The following is a 22,479-nucleotide window of genomic DNA, read 5'->3' as shown; positions in this document are numbered from 1 at the left end:
CGACTCGAATGCTAATGGAACACCGTTCTTTGGTTCTCTCCCGTGCAGTTTTTGGTCGTATATGCTAAAATTCAAACTATCATCAATATCCGGTGCGAGTTTCAACTGGGGAAATGTTAATAATTTTCCTCCTTGCAATCGAGTTGGTCGTTGTATATTTTCACGGTGTATATTAATTTCACTTAATATATTGCGCGCGTGTGTGCGTAGTTACGTGACCATGCATCGCTCATCCGCGGGAGTTAGGGCCACAAAATTAAGGACTCTTTGGAAGAAAATCACAAAAAGCCACAAAAATCCTCATTTAATGGCTGTCTTCAAATCCAGCTACAGAGCTTCTAATAAGAATTAAAATAGCTGTATCGGTTGGCTGTATGTAGGTAAGAACATTTTATGCATTTTTTTATCCATTATATCGCACTCTACGTTAGGCGATGATGGCATTTTGTACTCGGAAGACTGCTTGCACCACGTTTCCGCCATTTGGTAAATTTCTGTAGCTTACGACGCAATCATGATTTCCCTCTTGTGAATGCAGTAGAATTCATTTCAGAAATCTTTCAAATGTTATATATCTTGGAGTTGTCATTGATGTGATCCCAAATAACATTGATAATAAAGCCCCTCTGAATTTTAAGATTAGATGACTTATTAACTCTGGTTTTATTTACTATTTTAGCTTAATCTTCGACTGTGACGCATTTTGAAAAAGGCTCTTCATTTTTTCCGTTCTTTGGATTAATATCTTGAACTCTCCATATCTCATTTCAATTATCGGAAAGAGCGAAAGATGAATTACTTCCACCCAGTTCAGTAGCTTTACATTAAACCAGAGACGGATTATAACTCCAGCATATTGTGGAGTAGGTACATCTACGAGAAGTACACAAATACCTTTGCAAGCACAGTGCATTGAAGACATCTTCTCAGTTTATAATTCGCATACCCTCCTGTCTTTCTCCAATGAGCGTCGTGTTATTTGTTTTCCAACATTATTGTGAGCGATCACTTCCTTCAAAGTTCAGTTTATCCCGAAAAAAGTAATCACGCAGGACTTCAATGACGTCATCAACTCCTGAGTTTGATGACAGCAATATCGTTTTTCATTTAAAATAATAACTTAATTCCTCAACGAGGAGGATTTTTTTTGTGGCGTGAACAAGTCAACTTTTCGGGTATCGCAGAAAATTTATCTCAGATCAAGTTTCCTGAGGAGGTGGTTTAGGAAGACAAAGATATATAAGTGCCATCGCTTTGCCTTTGTTATTTTAACCATGTAATTAGGCAAAGGCTTCTCCTTCCAGAAGTTTTTTGTTTTAAAGTTTTCCGGCTTCATCCCTCTCCTCTGCGGCGGCTCTCTCATGTGTGTTGGAGATGAAAAGAAATGCGGCGACCTCCTTTCCCACATTTTATCCAAGGGCTTTGGCCTTCTTACTTGTGAATGCTTTATTTTTTTCTTTGATCCCTGTTCCTTTAATATTCCCATTTACATGCTAATTTCGGTCCGATTGCGTCTCGCGCTTTTGAAAGTTCGTCAGTACCTTGAGAGGTTTCTGGAACGACTTTATATATTACGCTTGCATCTCTTTAATGAGTGATCTAAATTTGGGACAAGTTGCATTCTCTTCTCCCAACTTTGGTTTTAGTCGTATGGCAAGTTACAAAGGAATTCCTGTGTGAGGGAAAATAGATTAAAATAAATAGAAATATAAAGTGGGGAAGGCGTTCGCTTCTTTCGGAGCTTGGAAGCCGTTTGTGAAATCTGCTGGTCCATTTTGTGTCTCCCTCCACGTTTCCAGAAGAATCCGTGGCCGGCCTGGTCTCCTCCCGGAATGCTTTATTTTATTCTTTCATTTCCGCTCTAGTTAAAGGAAAAAAGTTCAGTTTTACTCATCCTTTGTGCAGCAAGTTTTGTTCATGCTAAGAAATCCTGCGCTTTTAGGCTATATTTGCAGTCGGTATTTATTAATAAATGGGAAACCAGTGAATATATCTTTACGTTTGTAAATCCTACAGCAATGCTTGGTAGTACAATGGGCAGGAAGTTGGGAAAAAAAATCTTTTTGCATTGCTCCACACTTTATTTTGTCGATAATACGTGATCGTTAAAACATGTGAACCTAGGTTACTGAGTGAAGTTTCTTTCCTAGGACATTTTCTTCGACTATGTTTAGACTGATATTTTTAGCTCTACGGGCATGCCATCGTAAAAAGGGATTTGTAATGAGTGTTGTGCACTATTCATATCCTTTTAATGGGGATATGTGTAATATCTTGAGCACACAAATGATAAAATTATTTCAATCTGCTCATTAATTTTAAATCAAATAGTTTATAAGTGAGTTTTATCACTTAAAATATAGTTGTGACCTAAAACAAGGAAAGCTCTCTGTCATGAAAAGGGTTCCATTAGTTTGGTTTGCTCTTGTTTTAGATTTAAATAGCCTGGACAAAACTTGTAGCTGTTCCACTACACCTTGATTAGAGCTTTCGCGGCTCATGATGGTTAAGAAGTGTCATACGAGTGTATCGGATTTTGTCGTTCATAATATCGGAGGGCAAAAATAGGATATACTGCGTGGCATGCATTTTTATGTTTTTTTACTATTATTTAGAGACTGAAACGTGTAGAATGTTCTGAACAGATTTTTGGAACGGCACAACATGTTTACACTGTCATAATATTGTTTTTATTCGCCAAGTAATCTCTCCGGCAATTGATATTATTATTATTTTTCCGTCCTCCACTCCTTCCAACCCACTGTCCGGCCATCTACTTATATTTCAAACCAGTCTCTCCTCTCTCCCTTTCATCCGTCACTACTCCACGATTACATTCCTTCTTTCGCGGCATTCATTTCGTGGAGAGTCCCTCCCCAAACCTTTTTCTCTCCCACCTATTCTCCTCCCTTTTTTTCCTACTCTTTTTTTTATAAAAAAAGAAGAAAACTGCGTAAAGCGGAGAGGGAATACCGTCCCGATGAGAATCTCCGCGAAGCATTTTAAAAACGACACCACCACCACAGTGTGGTGTGGTAGTTGTCTGGCCCAGCAGGCAAAGCGAGAAGGGATAGAGAGAGGAAAAACGGTGGAGACGCACATATGGAGACAGGACCGCACTCACTTTTTTTCTCTCTCTCTCTCTCTCTCTCTCCCTCCCCCTCTTGAGGATTATTGTGGCTTTCAAGAATTTGAAGGGCGTAAAGACAACGTGCGGAGGGCGAGGAGAGAGTATTACGGAGCCGGATTTTCTCCTCCACTCCGTCTCTCTCTCATTTCCTGCCCCTCTCTACCCTCTTGGGGGCGAAAAAGAAACATAAATCCCCCTCTTTTCGTCTACTTAAGGAAGTTCCCATGTGAATCCCGTGAATCAATTCTAGTACTGGATCCAGACGTTTCGTTTCTATCTAGGTCCGCTCTCCCGTAGTACTACTACATCGTACTCTCTATTTTGAAGCTGTTTTTTCTAGATGATATCTTGTCTTGAAGGGTTTAGGAAGGTAAGAGACGCGATTTTTCAGAAACTGCATTGAGCAAACTGACAGGGTTGCATAACATTTAGACGAGTTAGATTGGAAGCCGTTGAGGCCTCCGGGGGTGCGACCTAAGGTTAAATTGCCTGTCGATTTAAGATAGGAGCGACAAGGAGAACATAGTTTTAGAATGACACTATATTTCAATATCCGAATAACGATAAGAGAGATGATTTAGTGAATTGGTTGTCGAAATATCTTTTCTCGAACAAGGGAATATAATGTTTGGCCCAAAATGGCCTCAAATCACCCCATCAACACACTATATCATATGTTTAGTAATTATTCAGATAAATGGTAGGTGATCCAAGACTTTCCACCCCACGCCTATCGAAGCCCCTTACTGAGTATTATCTAGCGATAGATTTATAAATCTTAAATGTAGCCTTTTTATAACTATCTTCTGAAAATGCTTCATGTTGAAATAAAAAAAATACTTTATTCCATTAGAGTCAGTGGGAGTCATATGAAATTCACAAAGTTTTTTTCATTTCAACTTTTGTAAACAATTGCAATCATGAACTTATGTATTTTTTCCTTAATTTTAGGTAGACTACTAATGGTATTCATCGGAGTTGATCGAACATAGGTGTGCCGAAAAAGTTCTGAACACAGATTTGTAATTTACCTCAAATATTTATTTCATCTATGTTGTCCGTACCGTATCCCGTTGACCTAATAGCTGATACAATCCTACTCGCAGACCTCCTTATTACTGCACACGTTTATCTGCTGAAGTAGCTTCTAATTCAGAATTTTATTCAGTTGACAACCTCAATTCGTTTTATCGTTCCTATTTTAGTCCTCACTTCAAATAGTAGTGCAATTACGGATGGTACATATGTCTATTGATTGAGATTATCTTGCAACTTTGCAAATCATTTCGTTCATTGAATCGCGTATGTTGTTTCTGTCAGATCCCACTCCCCGCAATGTACACCCTCATAGTGAATCTTGGTTACTAGTGAGAGAGGTTCCCATGCGGATTAGTGAATGAATTTAAGAATTTTTGTAGGACATCTTATTCATACCTTAGTTCACAGTTACGCTTAAATAAAATATGAGTAGAGAATATTTATATACATAATTGTACATACTTATGTGTATATATGAACAATATTTAGTGGTTTCCCGGTAGATAATTATGCGAAACTTGGTGTTGGAAAGTGCATGGTATTCTCTCAACTACTTAGGTTATGAACTTGAATGCATAATTTATGATCGTCATTCACTTACGGCAATAAATAGGGCTTAAGATGCATTGTTTTCTCTAATTTCACTCTCATTTATGGTTCTCTCGCATTTCTTCTGATTCTTATTAAGGCTCCTATGGTTATTTATGAGCCATTGAGGTACTTCTTAGTGGAAATTGATCTTATTTTTGTTAATTTTTTTCCCCTTGCTTTCATAAATTTATGAAACTCACATTACAGGTGAACTATTTCCAAGCCATGTCCTCTCACAGAGCTAACTCTAACCCTCGCTAATCTGGAAATTAACGTGAAAGGCTAGAGTCACTTGTCATAGTTGAATAGCTACGATTTTTCTGTAACTCGTCCACGGAGACGAAGGAAATGTCATTTTCTACGATTTGCAGCGGGACCTCATATCTCTGCTCTCCTGAGAGGTGTGTCTCATTTTTTCCTGTTTGGAACCTCTTTCCCGCACAACCCTCGCCGACTGATCCGGTGTGGGATGACGGGAAATTGGAATAGCGGAGAGTATGTGCCTCGGTATATACCCACACATAAGGCCCAGGATGCTGGATGTTTTTTGGTAGGAGGGTGTGGAGTGTTGTGGACGGAGTGGTGCTGTTTTCGGAAAACTTTCTCTCTTTCGTGGCCAACAGTTTTCGAGCGTCTCTCGCGCATGGAGTGCAGGGCCGTGTTCCGCCGCGCGCTTGCATTTCAGGGCCGGCATTATTTGACGGGCCGTGGCAATTTCGCATCCTTCCGCGAACTGTTCATGCCCACAGCCGAGCTTTAGATAAGCTTTTCGAGGCGCCAATTCGGGGTTTGGCTCTAGGAATGTTTCGTCAGAGTGATTTCATTGTTGATGCTATTATTGCAAACTTTGAATTGAGTGGGTTGGAAGCCAAGGGGCACAAGTGATTTTTTTCTCAACAGGGTTAGCTAAAGTTAATTGTTGGAATAAATACACAAAAACCTGGTTGCCAAGGGAAACGAGTGAGTCTCTGTTCTGAGTTGACATCGAGTGGAAAATCAAATGCACTGCTAAGTATCTAATTGATCTCGTTTGTTTACTATACCTAATTTCTGTACCTAACTCTGCATAGAAAAGAGAAATCACTTGTACCCCTTGGCTTCCAACCCACTCAATATTTCTCCTTAGCTTTCTCCCTCAATCTTTTCAACCAAGCTTGGATTAGCTTGAGAGGTGCTAATTTAGAAGTGGAATCCATAAATGCTTTGTTAGACTGATCCATTATTGGTGACGTTACCATGGCGATCTTTTTCAAGCCCGTGATCTAGCTTTGATTAGCATTGGATGTGCCAATTTGGGTTTGGGTTCTATCAATTGCTAATTTTACTGTTGATTATAATACCCATTTTTGATTTTATTATCGCACCTTCGATTTATAATGCAATGTGTTCTGACTTCTGACTCAACCAAGCTTTGGAGTTGAGGAAGCGGGAATACACGCTCGAGGTCAGGCCGATGAGTCAGCGACATTTTTTTTCCGTGCTTATGCCATGAAATATTTTTTTATGTGTGGAGTCCACTATTGATATTATGATTGTATACAATTATGAACAATTAAAGGGCAATTACGTGCAAACTTTTTTCTCTAAATTGAGCCTACAATCGTATCCAAAAATAACTGAAAACTTTCCGGTTTTGTTAAGTAGATAACGTGGATGGAATGGCATTCGTTTCCATTAGAATTTGAAGACCACATCCTATCCTTAATTTGCGTAAATTTTGAGAAAACTATATAAATTCTATTATCAGGGGACTCTGATTTAATCCTTATAATCTCTAGAGGAATATCTCGAGAGGTTTTGAATTTGGAATATTTATTGTAATTGACAATGCATTTGGTATTTAAGTGATGTGCTCTGGTAGTAATATATCATGCTTAGTATTTTCCATTCATTACACTTATTTTGTAATTACAAATTATGGGTGCATCACTCCTGAATTATCCATTAATTTTCAGTGGTATAAGTAACTGTAATTTAAGCTATAATGTCAAACGGATGTGTGCAGCGAGCTTTAATTGCTTAGTATTAATTAAACGTTTTAAAATTTCTCCATGAACCCAAGATTAATTTAGGATGTGCTAATGGAGATGGCAATGCTTTTCGGTTTGATTTTCACAGCTTTTTGTTCGCTTTCATTGAGGAGGCTCGTGGTAGAAACTTCATACTTATCATTTTCATGAAAATTTCAATGCATAATATTTGTACCTCATCGACTGTCAGCCACGGTAATTATAAAATATATTTTCTATATTTTGTATGTTCATTGCATTTAAAAATCCACATTTTTACAGTTTTTTACGACGATACATGCCTAGTCTCCGAAATAATCCTGGTTAATTCAAGAATATAATTGTCGCTTAGAGAGAGAACAGATAAAATTCTCTTCATCATTTACGTCATGATTGACATAAAATTTAGGCCCTTAACCAAACAACGGTTTGAGTTATCAGTCAGTGAAAGCTGTATCCATGTCAAATCTCGTTAGTTGCATTAAAATGGTGCTAGGGTTGGCTCAAGGAGCTGGATATAGAGCTTACGAAATAATATAATAAATTGATTATCTTTACTCCCTGCACTCTTATTTTTATTTCAACCGTGGTGGGATTTTTATCTGTATAGGACGAGATGTGATTGAATAGCGTAGTGAATGAATTAAATAATATATCTTCGTAGTGTCCACTCTTTCATTACGTACTTACGTGTTTTTATTCTAATCGACTTGATGATGATGCTGTGAATCTGAACGCGTTGTTAATATTTGCAAGAGAATGGAGGGGAATATGAAAAACGTTTTAAAAATCATTTAAGGTGGATTTTTCTGTTATAAGAAACGCTAATGTTTTAAATGAGATGTGAAATATTTGTTTTAAATCGTGAAGTAGCAAACCTATGGCTACTTAAAATATATCTTTCCAAGAAATATCCTGAAAATCATGGTGTATGGATTTTTTGCGCCACGACGGTGATTATGAGGGAACTTGTGATGCTTGTTTAATGCGTTGGACTATCGGCGCCGTAACAGATCCTCCCAAGGTTTGGGGAGGAGGGGCAGCAAAATTGTATGCCTAACTCTCCCTTATGGGAACCCTGAGTCGGATAGGAAGGTCATCATAACATGGACCATAATTCCGAAGTAGGGCTTCTCCTGGACCGTGAGATGAGAAGGTCCGGCAAAAACGCGATCTCTCGCCAAACTCAACGCTCGATACAGATTCTCTGTTCTTCCCTCCCCAAACACTAACGGAAGCTCTCAAGCGTTTGCCGATGGCGGTAAAAAGTAATTCGGACACGGAGTTTGAAGCATGTTAGCTCTTGGCATCAAGTTTTTGCTCACTTGTAGCCAGTTGTGCGGCCTCTCTTTCTTTTGGTGCGATGTGTCCCGTTTATGAGGAAATCTCGTCCCGTTAAGTGATGTTCTACTGCAACCTTTAGCGTAAAAGTAAAGATTAAGTTTTTTTAAGGTGATCCGAGAGCCGAAATCATTCAACGTATATACCGCGCTAAAATTTATTGTTTGGCAAAACAAAAAATCCAAATGGTCTTTATCCCAGAAAAAAATATTCTTATCATTCGGCGTAGCTATGTGGGGTATCTGGACCCCCAGCATCGCCGCCCCTGAAATATAAATAGACAATTAATTTTAATCATTAAAGATATTATAATATTGAAAAATCATGAATAATGGATTTACCAAAGATGTCTTTGAAAAATGGATTTTTTTTAGGTTATAAAAATTGTTGACATAAGTTTAATAACCTCTTCTTTGTACCCTGTTTTTCAAAATTTCCCCGCCTTGTTTTGGACCACCCACGAATAAAATTCCTGGCTACCGCACTGATTTAATCTGAGTATCTTACTAGCATCTAATATTAGGCAAAACAAAAACAAAATCATTGCATAGCCAGAAGAAGCAAAAGAAAATATTTTTAATGATACTCGTTTGATCCTTTGAATATAAATTATTATTACTCTTGACCGCTTTCAAAAGCGCGTGCCTTGTGTGTTTTCCAAAATAATAGCAAATATTTTATTCCCAGCAGGCCATTATATCTAAATGTATCATCTACTACACGGATGAGTATTATAAGTAACGACTGAGTTTTTGTAACGTTTTTCGAGAGCCAAAATCATTCAACGTTAATACCATACTAAAGTTTATTTTTTGGAAAAATAATAAATCGCTGCTTAGCCAGAAGAGGCCATTATCCCTTTGTCCACGAAAAAGAAAATATTATTAAAGAGATCCGGGTATTCTTTTGGATATTAGTTATTGTAACCCCTTAACACTTTCCAAATCACGTTTCTTGACTGTTTGCCAAAATAAATAACATATGTTTAATTCTCTGTAGGCCATTTTATGCAAAAATTCGTTACATAGCCAGAAGAGGCCTTTATTATTTAAAGAAAATATTCTCAAAGATAATTGGCCGATCCTTTGGAAATTAATTATTGTGACCCTTTACCACTTTCTAAAACGAGTTTCTTGAGTGTTTGCAAGAAGAAATAGCAAAAATTTTATTCCAGCAGATCTCTTTGTGAATTTTCTACCTTATTCATGGATGAAAATTATAATTGAGTTGTTGGGAAAACGCATATATAAAACCTTTATCCATCGCAAAATATTTAATGCAGTTAAGAATTGATTTAGCGTTTACTTAATCAAAATTCGCAGCTCTGAAGTAGGCAATTCATTTGTCGTAGCGTTGACTAGATGGCTAGAAGCATATGCTATAATACAATTTTTTTTACCAAAAATCCAAAAACTGGAAGTAAAACAAAAATGCATCATAGGTTTATGTTGTATCTTGGGTGTTATCTCGCATTGGATATCAATTTATATTTTTTAGCTAATAATTCATTGTGCTCAAGTGAAATAAATTTACTGAGAAATCTGCTGAAGTAAAAAAGTTCCACTAAATATTTTTCAAGTTTCTGTAACTGATTTAATTTTCATGTGAGTTATTTAATATTTACTAAAATCCCTTAAATGCGGATATTTTTATCAGTTTTCAATAAAATCTAACCCTAATCAAATTGTGCAGATAAATATTTTTAGGCTTCATAATGTTCCTTTGAGTAAGCTTATTGCACCTGAACACACTCGTTACGAGGTAAATAGCGTAGCTAATTTGAAGTGCTTTACATCCTCGTCATCATAAAAATGTGATGATCTTTAAAATGTTTAGTACTGTCCGTGGAAATGTCACTTTTATGATTTTCATTATTCCAATAAAAATGTGGCATTCCATAAAAATGTAAATGTGAAATTTGTATTCTTGCCGTTTTTTACTCTTCATATAGTTCTGCTCCACACCTATCACAGTGTCTCTCCGAATTCCCCATTTTCCCCTATTTTATTTTCTATGAATTGCCAATGGTTCCAATCAAAGGCATCTACATAAGAATATTTTATGCTGAAACTTTCGTTGCCGTTTTTCATGAACGCTTTCAAGCTAGACATATTCAATTTGGATAATGCATTGAAGTCGTTCCTTACTAAGATATACCACTTTTCTCTACGTAAGTATTATTCATTTACATTTTTTATGTTATTAATCCTATGATTCTCATAAAAAAGGGATTCTTGTCAGGTGTTCAGTTTTACTAAATTTTAGATGTTTAAGTGAGTTGGAGGAAGCTAAATGCAATCTAGTGAACCCTGGGGGTGATTAATCTCCGTAGAGACCAAGTACTCCATCTTATGCGCTTCTAAATTTTCAGGTCAAAAATACCTCACCGATGGAGAACTGCGTATTTCAACCTTTTTAAGGAAATGCATTTGCTATCTTTCATATTTGGGGTTTAATAGTCTTTTTTTAATTTTTCTGCATATTTCTTGCATCGCATTCCTGACTAGCAAACCTTAATTTTTCCTTTAATGACTTTATTCTATTAGGACACACTTTTCAAGGCATTGGAATTATTATAAACTAAGGCCAATAAATATTGATTTTTAATTCATTATTCAATGAAAAGTATTTTAGAACATAACTTGTAAGGTATCTCAGTTGCAATTTATTTCATTCTAAATTGTTTGATTTTTTCTCCTTACAGGGTACGCAATGAAGTCCTGGGAAATCATTTGAAATGCTTCTACTGGTAATGTGCATGTTTATTTGAGTATACGTTAGAACTTACCAAATGCGTATGTTAGGCACTAAATATACATATTTATCGTTTCTCTGTTTAGTTTCGTTTCACCTGACTAATTCTTCTTACTGATTCTTCCTTTCCTCTAATCATTTTTTAGCGGTATCAAAAAGTTTTTCTCTCAGTGGTTGATGTGGAAGGCAGTAAAATTGCTTAAGTTGCAATCTGTTATCCTATTGTTTGGTCCAATCTTACGAAATGTTTTCCCCTTTGATTAGTCGGCTTGATGACTAAGAAAATAAAATTGAAGTGGATGGGTTGGAAAGCCTATATCCTTATCTAATATTGTGCACGAGATTAAATATTGATTGAGACATTCAATTAAAAAATAAATTTTATTATCTGATGTATTTAAATTTCTTTGTGAATTCCATTGGTTAGAACTGAATTCATTTTAGCCGATTCACCGGTTATACCTAATGTAATCTTGGAAATTTATTGAGGTACCTTTTGATCCGTTGGAATAACAAAGGGTATCTTTACTCCACGTAAATATTATTCATTTACATTCTTTATGGTTATTTATCCTAATATTAATTATATCCGGGAAATTTTTATGAACAGATCAGTAACCACTCACATGTCATCTCGCAAAAAGAACTTTTTACGTTATCCTACTCCACGTACAACTACCTACCAGACATCATTTCTAGTGACGGCATCTAAATTTTGGAATTCTCTCCGTGAGGATCTAAAACAGAAGGGCTCCAACCATGCATTTTAATATAAATTATCCATTGAACATCCATTACTGTCATTAATAAATATTTTATTATGGTATTTCGTTTTTTTGCTCCAATATCAATTTTTAGGTTTGAAAATATCAATCATTGTTTTCATTCGCGTGAATCTCATGCATTTAAAATCACAGTGTGAAAAATTACTTTTTATTGCCTTCATGACTTTTTTATAAACAAGAATGGCTTTATAGGAAACATTACAATTTTAGTGCATTTTCTTCTCAGAATTAAGTGGCAACTTATCCTTCGCAGCTTAAAGTTTGAGGTTGTATTTTGTTGGATTAACAATGAGAGTTGGGTTACTTTACATGGTAAACAGCCCAGAGGCTCTAATTCACGCGGGTAGATTAAAGGCCGCCTGGATGAGGTGCTATACCCTGGTTTAGGTAGCATGTTATCTTCACTGTTTGTGCTTCTAAGCCATAAGCGGGAACGTTTCGCGGTGCAGAAAAGGTGCCTTGAAATCAAGCTTATCGGGCAAATAATAAAAGCTTTATTAATTGCGTAATGACCTACCCACCTACGTTTTCATGAGAGGAGGCGGGAACATAACTTTCTGTCGATTCGAGTCGGCTTGAAAACCTTACAAAAAATCATTCCGATCTTCCGTCTTTCATTGCAACAATTCCTCCCATACATGAGATGGAAGAAGATTGTTTGCTGAATTCAAATTAAACACTAACATAATCATCCTCGCAATAATTTATACATTGTTTGTTAAAATTTTTTTTTGGAAGGGTTATTTTATGTACAGGTATTCCCATCAATAAGTTTCAATTTCAGGTGGGCGTGTTTTTTTAATCAATTTGTAGCATAAAATTTATGAATATATATATGAATACATATACGAATCTTTTATCAAATATTCACGATTTTTATTGAAAATATAGTGACAATCAATTCCTGTCCATCATTTAAGTACAATATGACGTGCTTTCCATGGAGTAAATATGCATACCTGTCTAATTGCGGAGGCATTGCTTCTGAGAATGATAATTGGTGTCATTTGAGATAGATATGCTGATGATTTTAACTGGTCCTCATATAATCATGTTAAGCATATGAAATTATTTGATAAATCTGACGAAAGAAGTAAAATTATTAATACCTACTCCCCTGAAAACATTTTTACTAGAAATCGTTCTATATAGTCAAAATGTTTTGTCAGAAATTTCGGTTTCAGGTGAAATTCATCGAACTTTCGGGTTCATAAGGAACATTGAATCTTTCCGTAGCATTAACCAAAACAGTTTGATAAATTCGATAAAAATGGCCGCAGTTCGATCGAAGTACTAAGATCAAAAGGATAATGAAACGGATGTAGCTTGCCCATATGAAAATTTTCCGCCCAGAATAACATAAAATGCTCTGAAGAAAATCATAAAATTAGGATAAACGATTAGTGAATTCAATAAAACCAAACAATAGATTTTGATAATTGTTACCAAACAAGTAAACACGCCCACAAAATTAATCATAACTTAGATGAAAGTAACCAAACTCTTAAGCGTACCGAATTTATGCGGTTATTTTTACCGAACACTTTCGTACAGTTGACCAAATTATGGAATTTCAAAATGTCCAATAAAATTCAGCAAAAGCGCTTGATAAAATATATCAAGTGTTGTATTATATCGATCAATGTTTAAATTTATAAAACAAAAATACTCCTTATCATACCTGTTTGATGAAAATTATCAAATCTTTTTTTCGTGTGGTAGTGAAGAAGACTGAACGGATGTGAAAACTGACTCATGGCTGTGATCAAGGCGAGGCCAATATTTTGTTGAGCCTCGCAACTGGAGAAGTATAATCCGAGTGCTGTTGATGTTGAAAGCCACATCGCGTGTAATTGCTCTCGCGAGGGAAGCGAAACTGAGACTAAGATTTCTAATCGTCAACGAAAGTGGCATTCAGCAGCCTCAACGCAAGAGGAAATCTTAAGGAGTACGGGGAACATCAATGTAATGTCCGCCTTCTAATGGCAGCTGGCTAGTTCACTCTCGTTGCCCCATGGCGAAAAGGTATTTCGCCGGATTTCCAGTTGTAACGTCGGTCTTTAAAGTTCCGGCGTTGGTTGTCAAGGACGGGCAATGGGAAGGAAAATGATGTGGAGAGGTCTTGGAAGATGGAGCTGAGGGCGGAAGAGGCAGGACCAGCTCCGATAAGGCGTAAAAGCGTTCTCCGATGTCATCTTGGCTTTCGGGTCGCCTAAATGGATCTCCACGTCCTCTGGCGAATGTCGCCATTCACTCCGACAAGTGTTGTTGACATCGTTTGCTTTAACCCTCGTCTTTCAAACCCAGTTCGGTATCGCTTGGGAATGGCCGTGCAAGATTAGATGTGTGTAGGGCCGACTCCCTACATTTTTGAAAGATATTTTGATTGTGAGTATAGTGTGATACCGTGGGTGAGTCCTTACATGTCTTTTTAAGGCCTTCATTTTTAAAAGAAACTTTTCAGGAAACGTTTTTTGTCGTCGGGGGGTGGGAAGTACTATTAAATAATTTTTATACGTTAGGGTTTATTTCTAACAGAAAATGAAGCAAATTATAACTATTACAATATTTAATATTTACGTTCGACAAAAGAAATTAGAATGTTAAATTAAATGATTTTGCTTTTCTCTCTGGTTAAGTGGACAAAGTAAATATAAATCATAGGCCAAGTAAAAATGGCGCGTTATAACTTTTGATTTCATTTAGATGTAAGAAGAACCTGAAAAGGGTACTTGGCAAAATGTAAGTTGTTATTTTTGAAGTTAAGGTGGCATTATTGAACAGGTGCATGAATGCGATACTTTATTATGTAGCATTTCCGTATTAGAGTTGCTTTCTGCTTGCTACATAAATATATAGCAGGAAGTTTCTTTTTAAAAACTATATAATATATACAATATCCCTTTTGACCCAAAGTCATCAAATACAGTAAAATCCGTCAGTATCTTTTGAAGGCCTGTTTTTGGGTAGATATCATTCGGTATTGCTTTGAGGCAAAATTTAACGAATTTGGAATTGTTACAGTAGAATTACACTAAACCTATTTTCGGAGCAACGCCTGTTAAAAAAAATCAACGCATAAAATTGCTATAGTTTGCTAAACTTTTTGGAGTATTTTTTTTGCCAAATAAGTAATAGAGTCTACATTTCCTAATATTACTTTTATTATATTAGTTTAGGATTTGCAATGAGAAAATGGGCCCCCATACAAATCCCGCTTCCACCTTAAAGATATACATCTTTGATCTGGGAGTTCAAAATTTCGGTCAATGAATAATTAATTGCTGGGAAAATAAATTATGCAGAAGTCATGACGATTCCTAACTATTCAAGTGCTTTTTGAAGCTGAAATTACTCGAAGTCCATGATGGAAAATTAATGGAAATATTAATACGTTGGGTCAGCAGGGCTAATATTGAAGATGAGTGGTTGGAAATATCATTTTATTCTTACACTTTTACGCCTTAGGAAACGGAATCCAATTGTTAATTGCTTAAATAACACCATTAGTTAAATCATCGGTAATTAGCGCTAGATACTTGAGAATGATCATGCCAATTTAGAGAAAGGCCTTAAGTAATAATATATAGAGATTCGTTCGCATTTAAGTGAAATTCAATAATCATTTGGTGATCACTAAATCCATCAAGAATAATTGCGTAATGGTTAATGCTTTATCTATCCCTAAATTATATTCCTTTTGGAAACATATGATAGCCATCTACTTTTAAAACGGTTCAAAGTAATGTTTTCCATGCTAATCTGGATGCAATCAGCGTATGCGATCAGAATGATGCGTATTGTTATCAGTTTTTGATGCAATTGTTTGATTAAGTAAGGTGAACATAAATTATCAAGTTCGTATGGCCTTATATATTGAATTACCCTAAATGAAAAAGTCGTTTTGAATTTGGACCAGGAGATGGATTCGTGATATATGTTCTAGGTACTTTTAGAGACTAGGTAGAATTAATTTGTTATGAAGGTTTGACCAATGCATAGTAATGGATAAAACCAATCGCAAAAGTCTACACTCGACTCATCTAAGGGGTATTTAGTTAATTTTCAAATGGACTGTTCTCTATGACTCCGGCATCCTTATCTGTATCATCGCAGATTTAATCGTAACATGAGATAACCTTGTCTGTATGCCACTGCTTACAATGAAAGTATACCGGGACTAACCACGGTGATAGCCTTACGGAGTAACCCGTAATCATTCACCTAGGAGAAAGAAATCATTCGCCAAGGAGGATTTCTCTGTGGATTTTTCGCACAATTTGCGCAATTTGGGTTTTGATTTTGAATTTTTTGTCAGTGGATTTGACAGTAATTTTTTTCTCTGTATATTTTTCGCACCACGGCTAATATATTTAGCCTTGTGAATTGCAACAACGCACCCATACTTTTAATCAAATTCTATTTCAGACATTAATTTACCAAATTGGTATATTAAAACAAGCTGCAAAAACCAATGTAGTTGAAAATTAAATATCCGACATTTGTATGTAAGCAGAAAAGGTCAACTTTGTTGGTAAAGGATTTTTAGAGTGCTGAAGGTATTGGGTTAATCAATTTACCGCTATAGGTGTTGTAGAATATAAATAGCCAGTAAAATCTTGCAGAGTATTCTAGGTTAACGTTGTTCTAAGTTCACTTCTACGCGAATGCTGTTAGAATTTTATTTCTTTATATTTTTATTTAACACTTGGGTAATGCTATGGTAATTTTAGAAAATTGCCTAGCAACATTTTTAATGAACAATTATATTTCATGCGTATAAACAAATATTTTCGAATATACGTCATTTTATCGGGATTTGCCATTAAAAAATCGTACGAAACAGTTCGCAACTTTTTGAAGCATGCGGTCGTTCGAAAAGTAGGCTACATAACAGTCGTTATAGGATTTTTTACTTCCTTCAGCAGGTATGACTTCCAAGAAATCCACACTACCCAGAAATGTTTGAGATATGCGGTCTTAAGGGAACCCTCTCTAAATTATATCCTCTACATTCTTTCACATATTCACAGGGTAACATTCTTTCGTGAACAATTTTATTATTTTAGTAATTTAAAGGTCACGATTTTAAATTACCGATGTTTAAGTTTTCACAGATAACACATGAGCATGGCATTTTACGCATTTATTATTTCATCATCCATTCGCTTTCGTCATAATACATGGACGTATTTTAGTCCTGTTCAAAATGGAGCATTTTTATTTTGGATTGAAAATTTTGTGAATAATGAATTCAATTTATGGCTACATCGAGAAAGGAATTTTATATTTGACCGGCGCTTTCTGAGGATTAAAATTTCGTAAGAACAGCTGGTAGGTTATCAGCCACATAAATTTGTTAATCATTAGAGCCATTCCTATTCTTACCAATCTATTTGGAATTTTTCGAACGTGATTTTTTACAAACTCATTTCATAAAGCATCCACAAAAGGAATTTTGCTTTCATTTTTTTCTTTTTGACAATATTTTTAAAGACTCGTTCAACTTTTGAATTAGTACAATATTTATTCATTCTCGGTTCATATGTAGTAGTTCATGATACTCCCAGATTTCCCAAATTAGGTTCCTTTAAATAATTACATGAATATGGTTGGAGTCCATGAATTGTAACCGATTTTTTCTTTTGAAGTCCTCTTTTATTTTAAACTAAGGTAGAACAAAAAAGACTAAATATTCTTTTTGATCTCGATTGGCAATTAATAATTTATCTTGGAGCACTTTGGAAGACATTTTAATCACTTAAATAAGATTTAATATGCACATTTTTTATCATGATGTACCACAGTAAACCCCTAGGTAATGACGTCTCATTTTTAAAAATCTCTCTGAGACTTCAGTTCTTCATCTGCGGTCATGTGAAAATATATTCCTTACATTGGGATAAAGCATGGTTCTCATAGCGTGATAACTCATCTTGGATAAGAAATAAGGGTTGTCGTAGCAAAATTACTAACTCCCAGGGAAAAGTCCGTGTTCTATTTCTCAGGCACTCCTGGGGTCTTTATCAACTGCTTATCCCGTGCCCTTGGGCAAGCGTTTTCCTTTTACTCCGCTAGGATTTCCAAAACCTTCTCTTGCTGGCTGGAAAGAGGCGCCAAAATCTCTTTCTCTAACCATAATAATAAATCTTGCGTATTTTTTTGAAGTTGTGGGCGTACTCCTCAGGGACAGCTGAAAATTTTTCGTGCATACATATTATACCTATTTTCTAAGTCCCTCTGACCGCACGAAGTTCAACCTCGGCAGAGGAATATGGGAGTCGGTTTAGTGGCGGATTTAAATTTTGGCGAAATTGTATGGTTATCATGAGGGCTTCTACATCAGGAGTTGACATGATTTGAATTAAGCATTTTATAAGCATGCTCATTTTTTCCATTTTATTATATTCGTGGATATTATTCGTTTAAAGATATACTCTCCAGTTTTATGGGCATGGAGATGAGTTTATCTTCTCGTCAGAGCTATATTTCTCCTTTCTCTGCTACCTGCATGTTCTTTTTGCCCATACTCTAGGTTATTTATACATCCGGTTGAAGTGAGTTGGTACGTACACCCATTTGCCATTTGTGAGTCCGGACACTGTTTAAGGAGTTGAGGGTATTAGGACGTAAGTCAAGTTGATTTAAGGTCGCTTCATCGCTGATAAGTTATGACTAACTCTCGGTAAAGTATGAGAATGGATGCTGGGTACAATCTTTTGTATGCCCACGTTCCAGACGCGAAGGGATTATTTTTTAGTACGGCAATTTATTCGAGCTTATTCTTACGAATATATATTGAAATAAAACCGACTAAGTGGTATTGTACATCTAAAGTAGGCATCTTTTTTAGTATTAATAAATAATTTTTGGTGAATGGCGTGGGATAATAATATCCTATCCATTCTAACCATTTTCAATAATTTGAAAATTTCTCATAAGTTAATATATCTGACAAGTAAATACTTTCGATTTAGATGTATAGCTGAAAGCATGTGATTCTTCCATGAAAATGGGGAAAATGTCGTTAACAATCTGGGGGTCGTGCTCTGTCCACCAATTGCTATACGATACTCATTACTTACTAAATACCTACCCAATTATTTTCCAAGTTTCATATACAATAGGATAAACCGCATTTAACATTATCCTGTGAATAAAATTTGAAAAGCATGCCTAAGTATTTTCCCGCATGATATTTTTTATTCTTTCACTGTGACCGTTAATGAAGACCACATAAATTCCAAATATTGCAAAATGATTGCATAGATTTTGATCATGTAATAAGTACGTCGAAAAATTATACAAATGTCGTACACTCTAATGGTAGCCATGTGTACTGTTACCATAAAATTATATTTATTGAACTACTTATTTTTTTATCAAAAGGCTTTTATTTCCTGAACTGACTTTTCTAAAATATTACCATCCTATTTGAGTTAGGAAAATAAAAATCCTTGTTTTCTACAACTTAACTTTATATCACCGATTAGTTTTGATACACTGCATTATTTCAAGACTAGTGTTTTTTTTAGACTAGTCTTGAAAATGATACATATAATCGAAATCAGCTGACGATTAAATGTTATGTTGTATAAAATAAAGTTTTCTATTTCCTTAACTCTATGTGGAATTCTACAAAGTAAAGAACTCAACCATTCAGTGCAGCATCACCATCATAGTCATGGCTTTTAATTTGTATCGGTGCCAGTCTTTCCCTTTTGGGCTTACACTGTGCGGGAATGATAGCCAGAACCTCCCAGAGTGACTTGCTTTCCATGCACGATACCCCCACTTTCTCCTTCCTCTCAGCCTCTTGGAATGCGTCCAATCTAATTTAAAATGGGATATTGCCTCTTTAACTATGCGTGCATCCCCGCCGGAAAGTTCGTGACGACTGGATGGGTTCTGAGGTTTGACGCGTCACATTTCCGATATTTGGTCGGATCGTCGTCGTATTAGTCACTAGCAGGAGGTTACGACGCCCTCATTGTCTCAATAGGGTGATGGTTGGCTGATTGAGGACTCTGTTCTTAGGGTTTTGTCTGCATACCCTCTTGCTCTTCCCACGAACTTGTTGGGGTCCTGAACCGTTGCTATATTTGGCGCTACTTCACCGGAAGTTATTCCACATTCCTGTATGGATGTAAATGCTGCAGTCTAAGGGACCACATAATAATTTGTTGCCACTAAGGCATTTGTATTTATTCAAAGTGAGTAAATTATTTTGCCAGAAGTGGAAATATGCCGAGTGGATGTGATAAATATAAATACAATTTGTGTGGAGTGAGTCATTTCTAGTAGGGCAGTTCCATGGTGTCGGACGTAGAATTTGTACAAATATTTTCATTGTTTTGTAAAATATCATTTACTTTTAAGTATTAAAATTAGTTGTGAGTTACATCACTTGAAAGACCACTTTTCTAGGAACATTTTGACATATAATCCATTGCAAAAATATGTTTAATTATTAGTGGAAAAAAATAATTTCTTTGGTGTCGGACGTAAAGTGCACAAGTTGTACTCTATTCTTTTTCAAACTTTTATTCAAAACTCTGTGATTTGTGAGGGCCTATGCAAATCGAAAAAATTATGATTATTGAATGGAACTTAAGCTTCAAAATGGGACCAATTCCACCTATATTGATTGAGTAGTTTTACTTCAAGAAATTCTTTTCTAAGGTGTCGGACGTAGGATTTTTGGTGTCGGACGTAGAATGTACACATATTAAATGGATTTTTGAGGAAAATAATTTTAAACTCTTATTATATTTTTATTTTTACAATATAGTACTTATTAAAAAAGATTATTCCACAGAAGTAATAGGTATATCAATATTTAAACCCTAAAAAATAATTATAAATTAGCCTGAACTAAATCAATCTGGTCCTATGATACTTTTAAATTTATATTCTTGTATTGTTCTTCCGTATGGTTCAGGAGCCACAATTTTCTTTATAATCTCTGTTTTTAAATAACTAATGCAGTCTTCATTGACAGGCCAGAAGTAGTAACCTGACTTGGAACAGTGCATTACTTTCACGGCTTCATTTTCCAAAACAGATTAAATTTCGCCTGGATAGTAGGCATCATACCTTACAACAACCCAGTCCTGCATTGTTACTTATAGGTCCTTAAGACTTATGCTTGTGATGGGTGTTGCAAAATATTCACAAACTTTAGGTTCTGACTTTTCACTGTCAGAATCAAGTCTTGGTACTACTCTTTCTTTGCGTTTCGTAGTGTCGTCAATTGTTTCGCCATCTACCACAAATTGGTTTGAACCAGCTGGTGTCACATAGTGCACCTTTTGTGTATTCAAGATCGGAATGGCTGACTCCCAGACATGTTGCTCTTCATGTGTCTTTTCTTGCACATCATTACTAGACAAATACTTGATCATAATGTGGGGGGATCTTAAGGTTGCATCAGCAAAGTTTTCTGCAGAGCTCAAAACGATTTCTGTATTATTTACTTTGGCATAATTCCAAACACTTCTCTTTATTGTTCCTCCAATCCCATCTACCACCCCTTTCCCATGGGAGGTTGCGAAATAGTGCCAGTGTAAATTAATGTCAAACTTACTCTGAAGTAAAGGAAGAACAGAAATAAATGAAACGATTCTTGAACTGGACTGACGTTCCACCAGAAAAATGCGTACCGTCGAAATATCCGGATAAACAGATTTAAGATGTGTTAGAAGAAAGCTCACATAAATTTGATTTTTTGAGTGATCAAGGTCATTGGATACAATAACTTAGCTCTGGCTGATTCCTTCAGAGATTCAAGCGTGTCTTGTGAAAACTTTAGCCTGATTGTGAGTCCAATGGGCCGATTAAATTTCGTTTTGATGAAGAATGGTGGAATTTTTCCGAAAAATCCACGTGTATCAGTATTTTAATTCCATTTATTTTTGCTTTAAGTTTTTTAAATTCAGCAGCCTGTCTTCTTTTGATATATGTATGTACTTATCAAAAAATATTTTATCTGGGATTTTAACTCTTCAAATGCTTCATTAAATTAACAGAACTAACTATTTCAACTTTCTGTATCTGTCCATCAACCTTTTGCCATTGAATGTACTTCGAGGGCTCGATGACACCCATACGTTTGAACAGATCTATCTGATTTACGCAATCATTGCATTTTTTTGACATACAGGTTTTAGATTCTGAGTTGCAAATAACATTGCATATAAATGTTCTGTATTTTGTTGATAGTCCTGTATGTGGCTCTAAGGCTGTTAGTAACAAGCGAACATTCTCGTAATAAGAGCAAACACAAACGTTATGTGGAATGTTTGAGAAACATTTAACATGTTTAGGATGAAGGCTGCAAAATTTTCACAGACCAATTTTAACATTTGGGTTTTTGTCTTTGAAAATTGTCCAATCTTGTGTTAAACTCGCAACAAGGTATCTGTATCGTGTATTTTTTTTTTTTGCTCATATTTTTTTCTGTAAATAACACGGTCCTTCCGACCCGGAGCCTGCCAGGTCACAACATCACTGTTGTAAAATTCTACCACTTCTTTATAATCAACTTCATCATTATCCACAACTTTGCGGGTTGAAGGTTTATTTATAACTGAAATACCAACCTGCTTGGCTAAGCACTTAACAATGTGAGCCTAATGTGGTTTACAGCATTGCTGTTTTGGTGAAGTATTTTTTCTTAAAGTATAATAAATTATTAATACCAGATTTCATTTTTATGTTATCCTACATGGATTATGCTTAACATTGGTTTAAATGAACACAATTCCTACTAATGATGATAATAGTATAAAAATTGAAACTTAATACAGACAAAATAAATGAATTTTGCTGC

At 35.6% G+C, this 22,479-nt stretch overlaps 1 protein-coding gene across 1 annotated transcript in view; it reads left to right on the top strand.

The window, feature by feature from the left end:
• Nucleotides 1–22,479, top strand: part of LOC124156252 (putative tyramine receptor 2) — an 844,454-nt gene that overhangs the window by 230,329 nt on the left and 591,646 nt on the right. The window contains exon 3 of the mRNA XM_046530670.1: nucleotides 10,814–10,858. The gene's annotated coding sequence lies outside the window, so the exon portion shown is untranslated. The remainder of the gene's footprint in view (nucleotides 1–10,813; nucleotides 10,859–22,479) is intronic.

The sequence above is a fragment of the Ischnura elegans genome, chromosome 3, assembly GCF_921293095.1.
Source record: "Ischnura elegans chromosome 3, ioIscEleg1.1, whole genome shotgun sequence".
NCBI lineage: Eukaryota > Metazoa > Arthropoda > Insecta > Odonata > Coenagrionidae > Ischnura > Ischnura elegans.
Note: the sequence above shows the minus strand (reverse complement) of the source record. Positions and strands in the feature narration are given on the sequence as shown.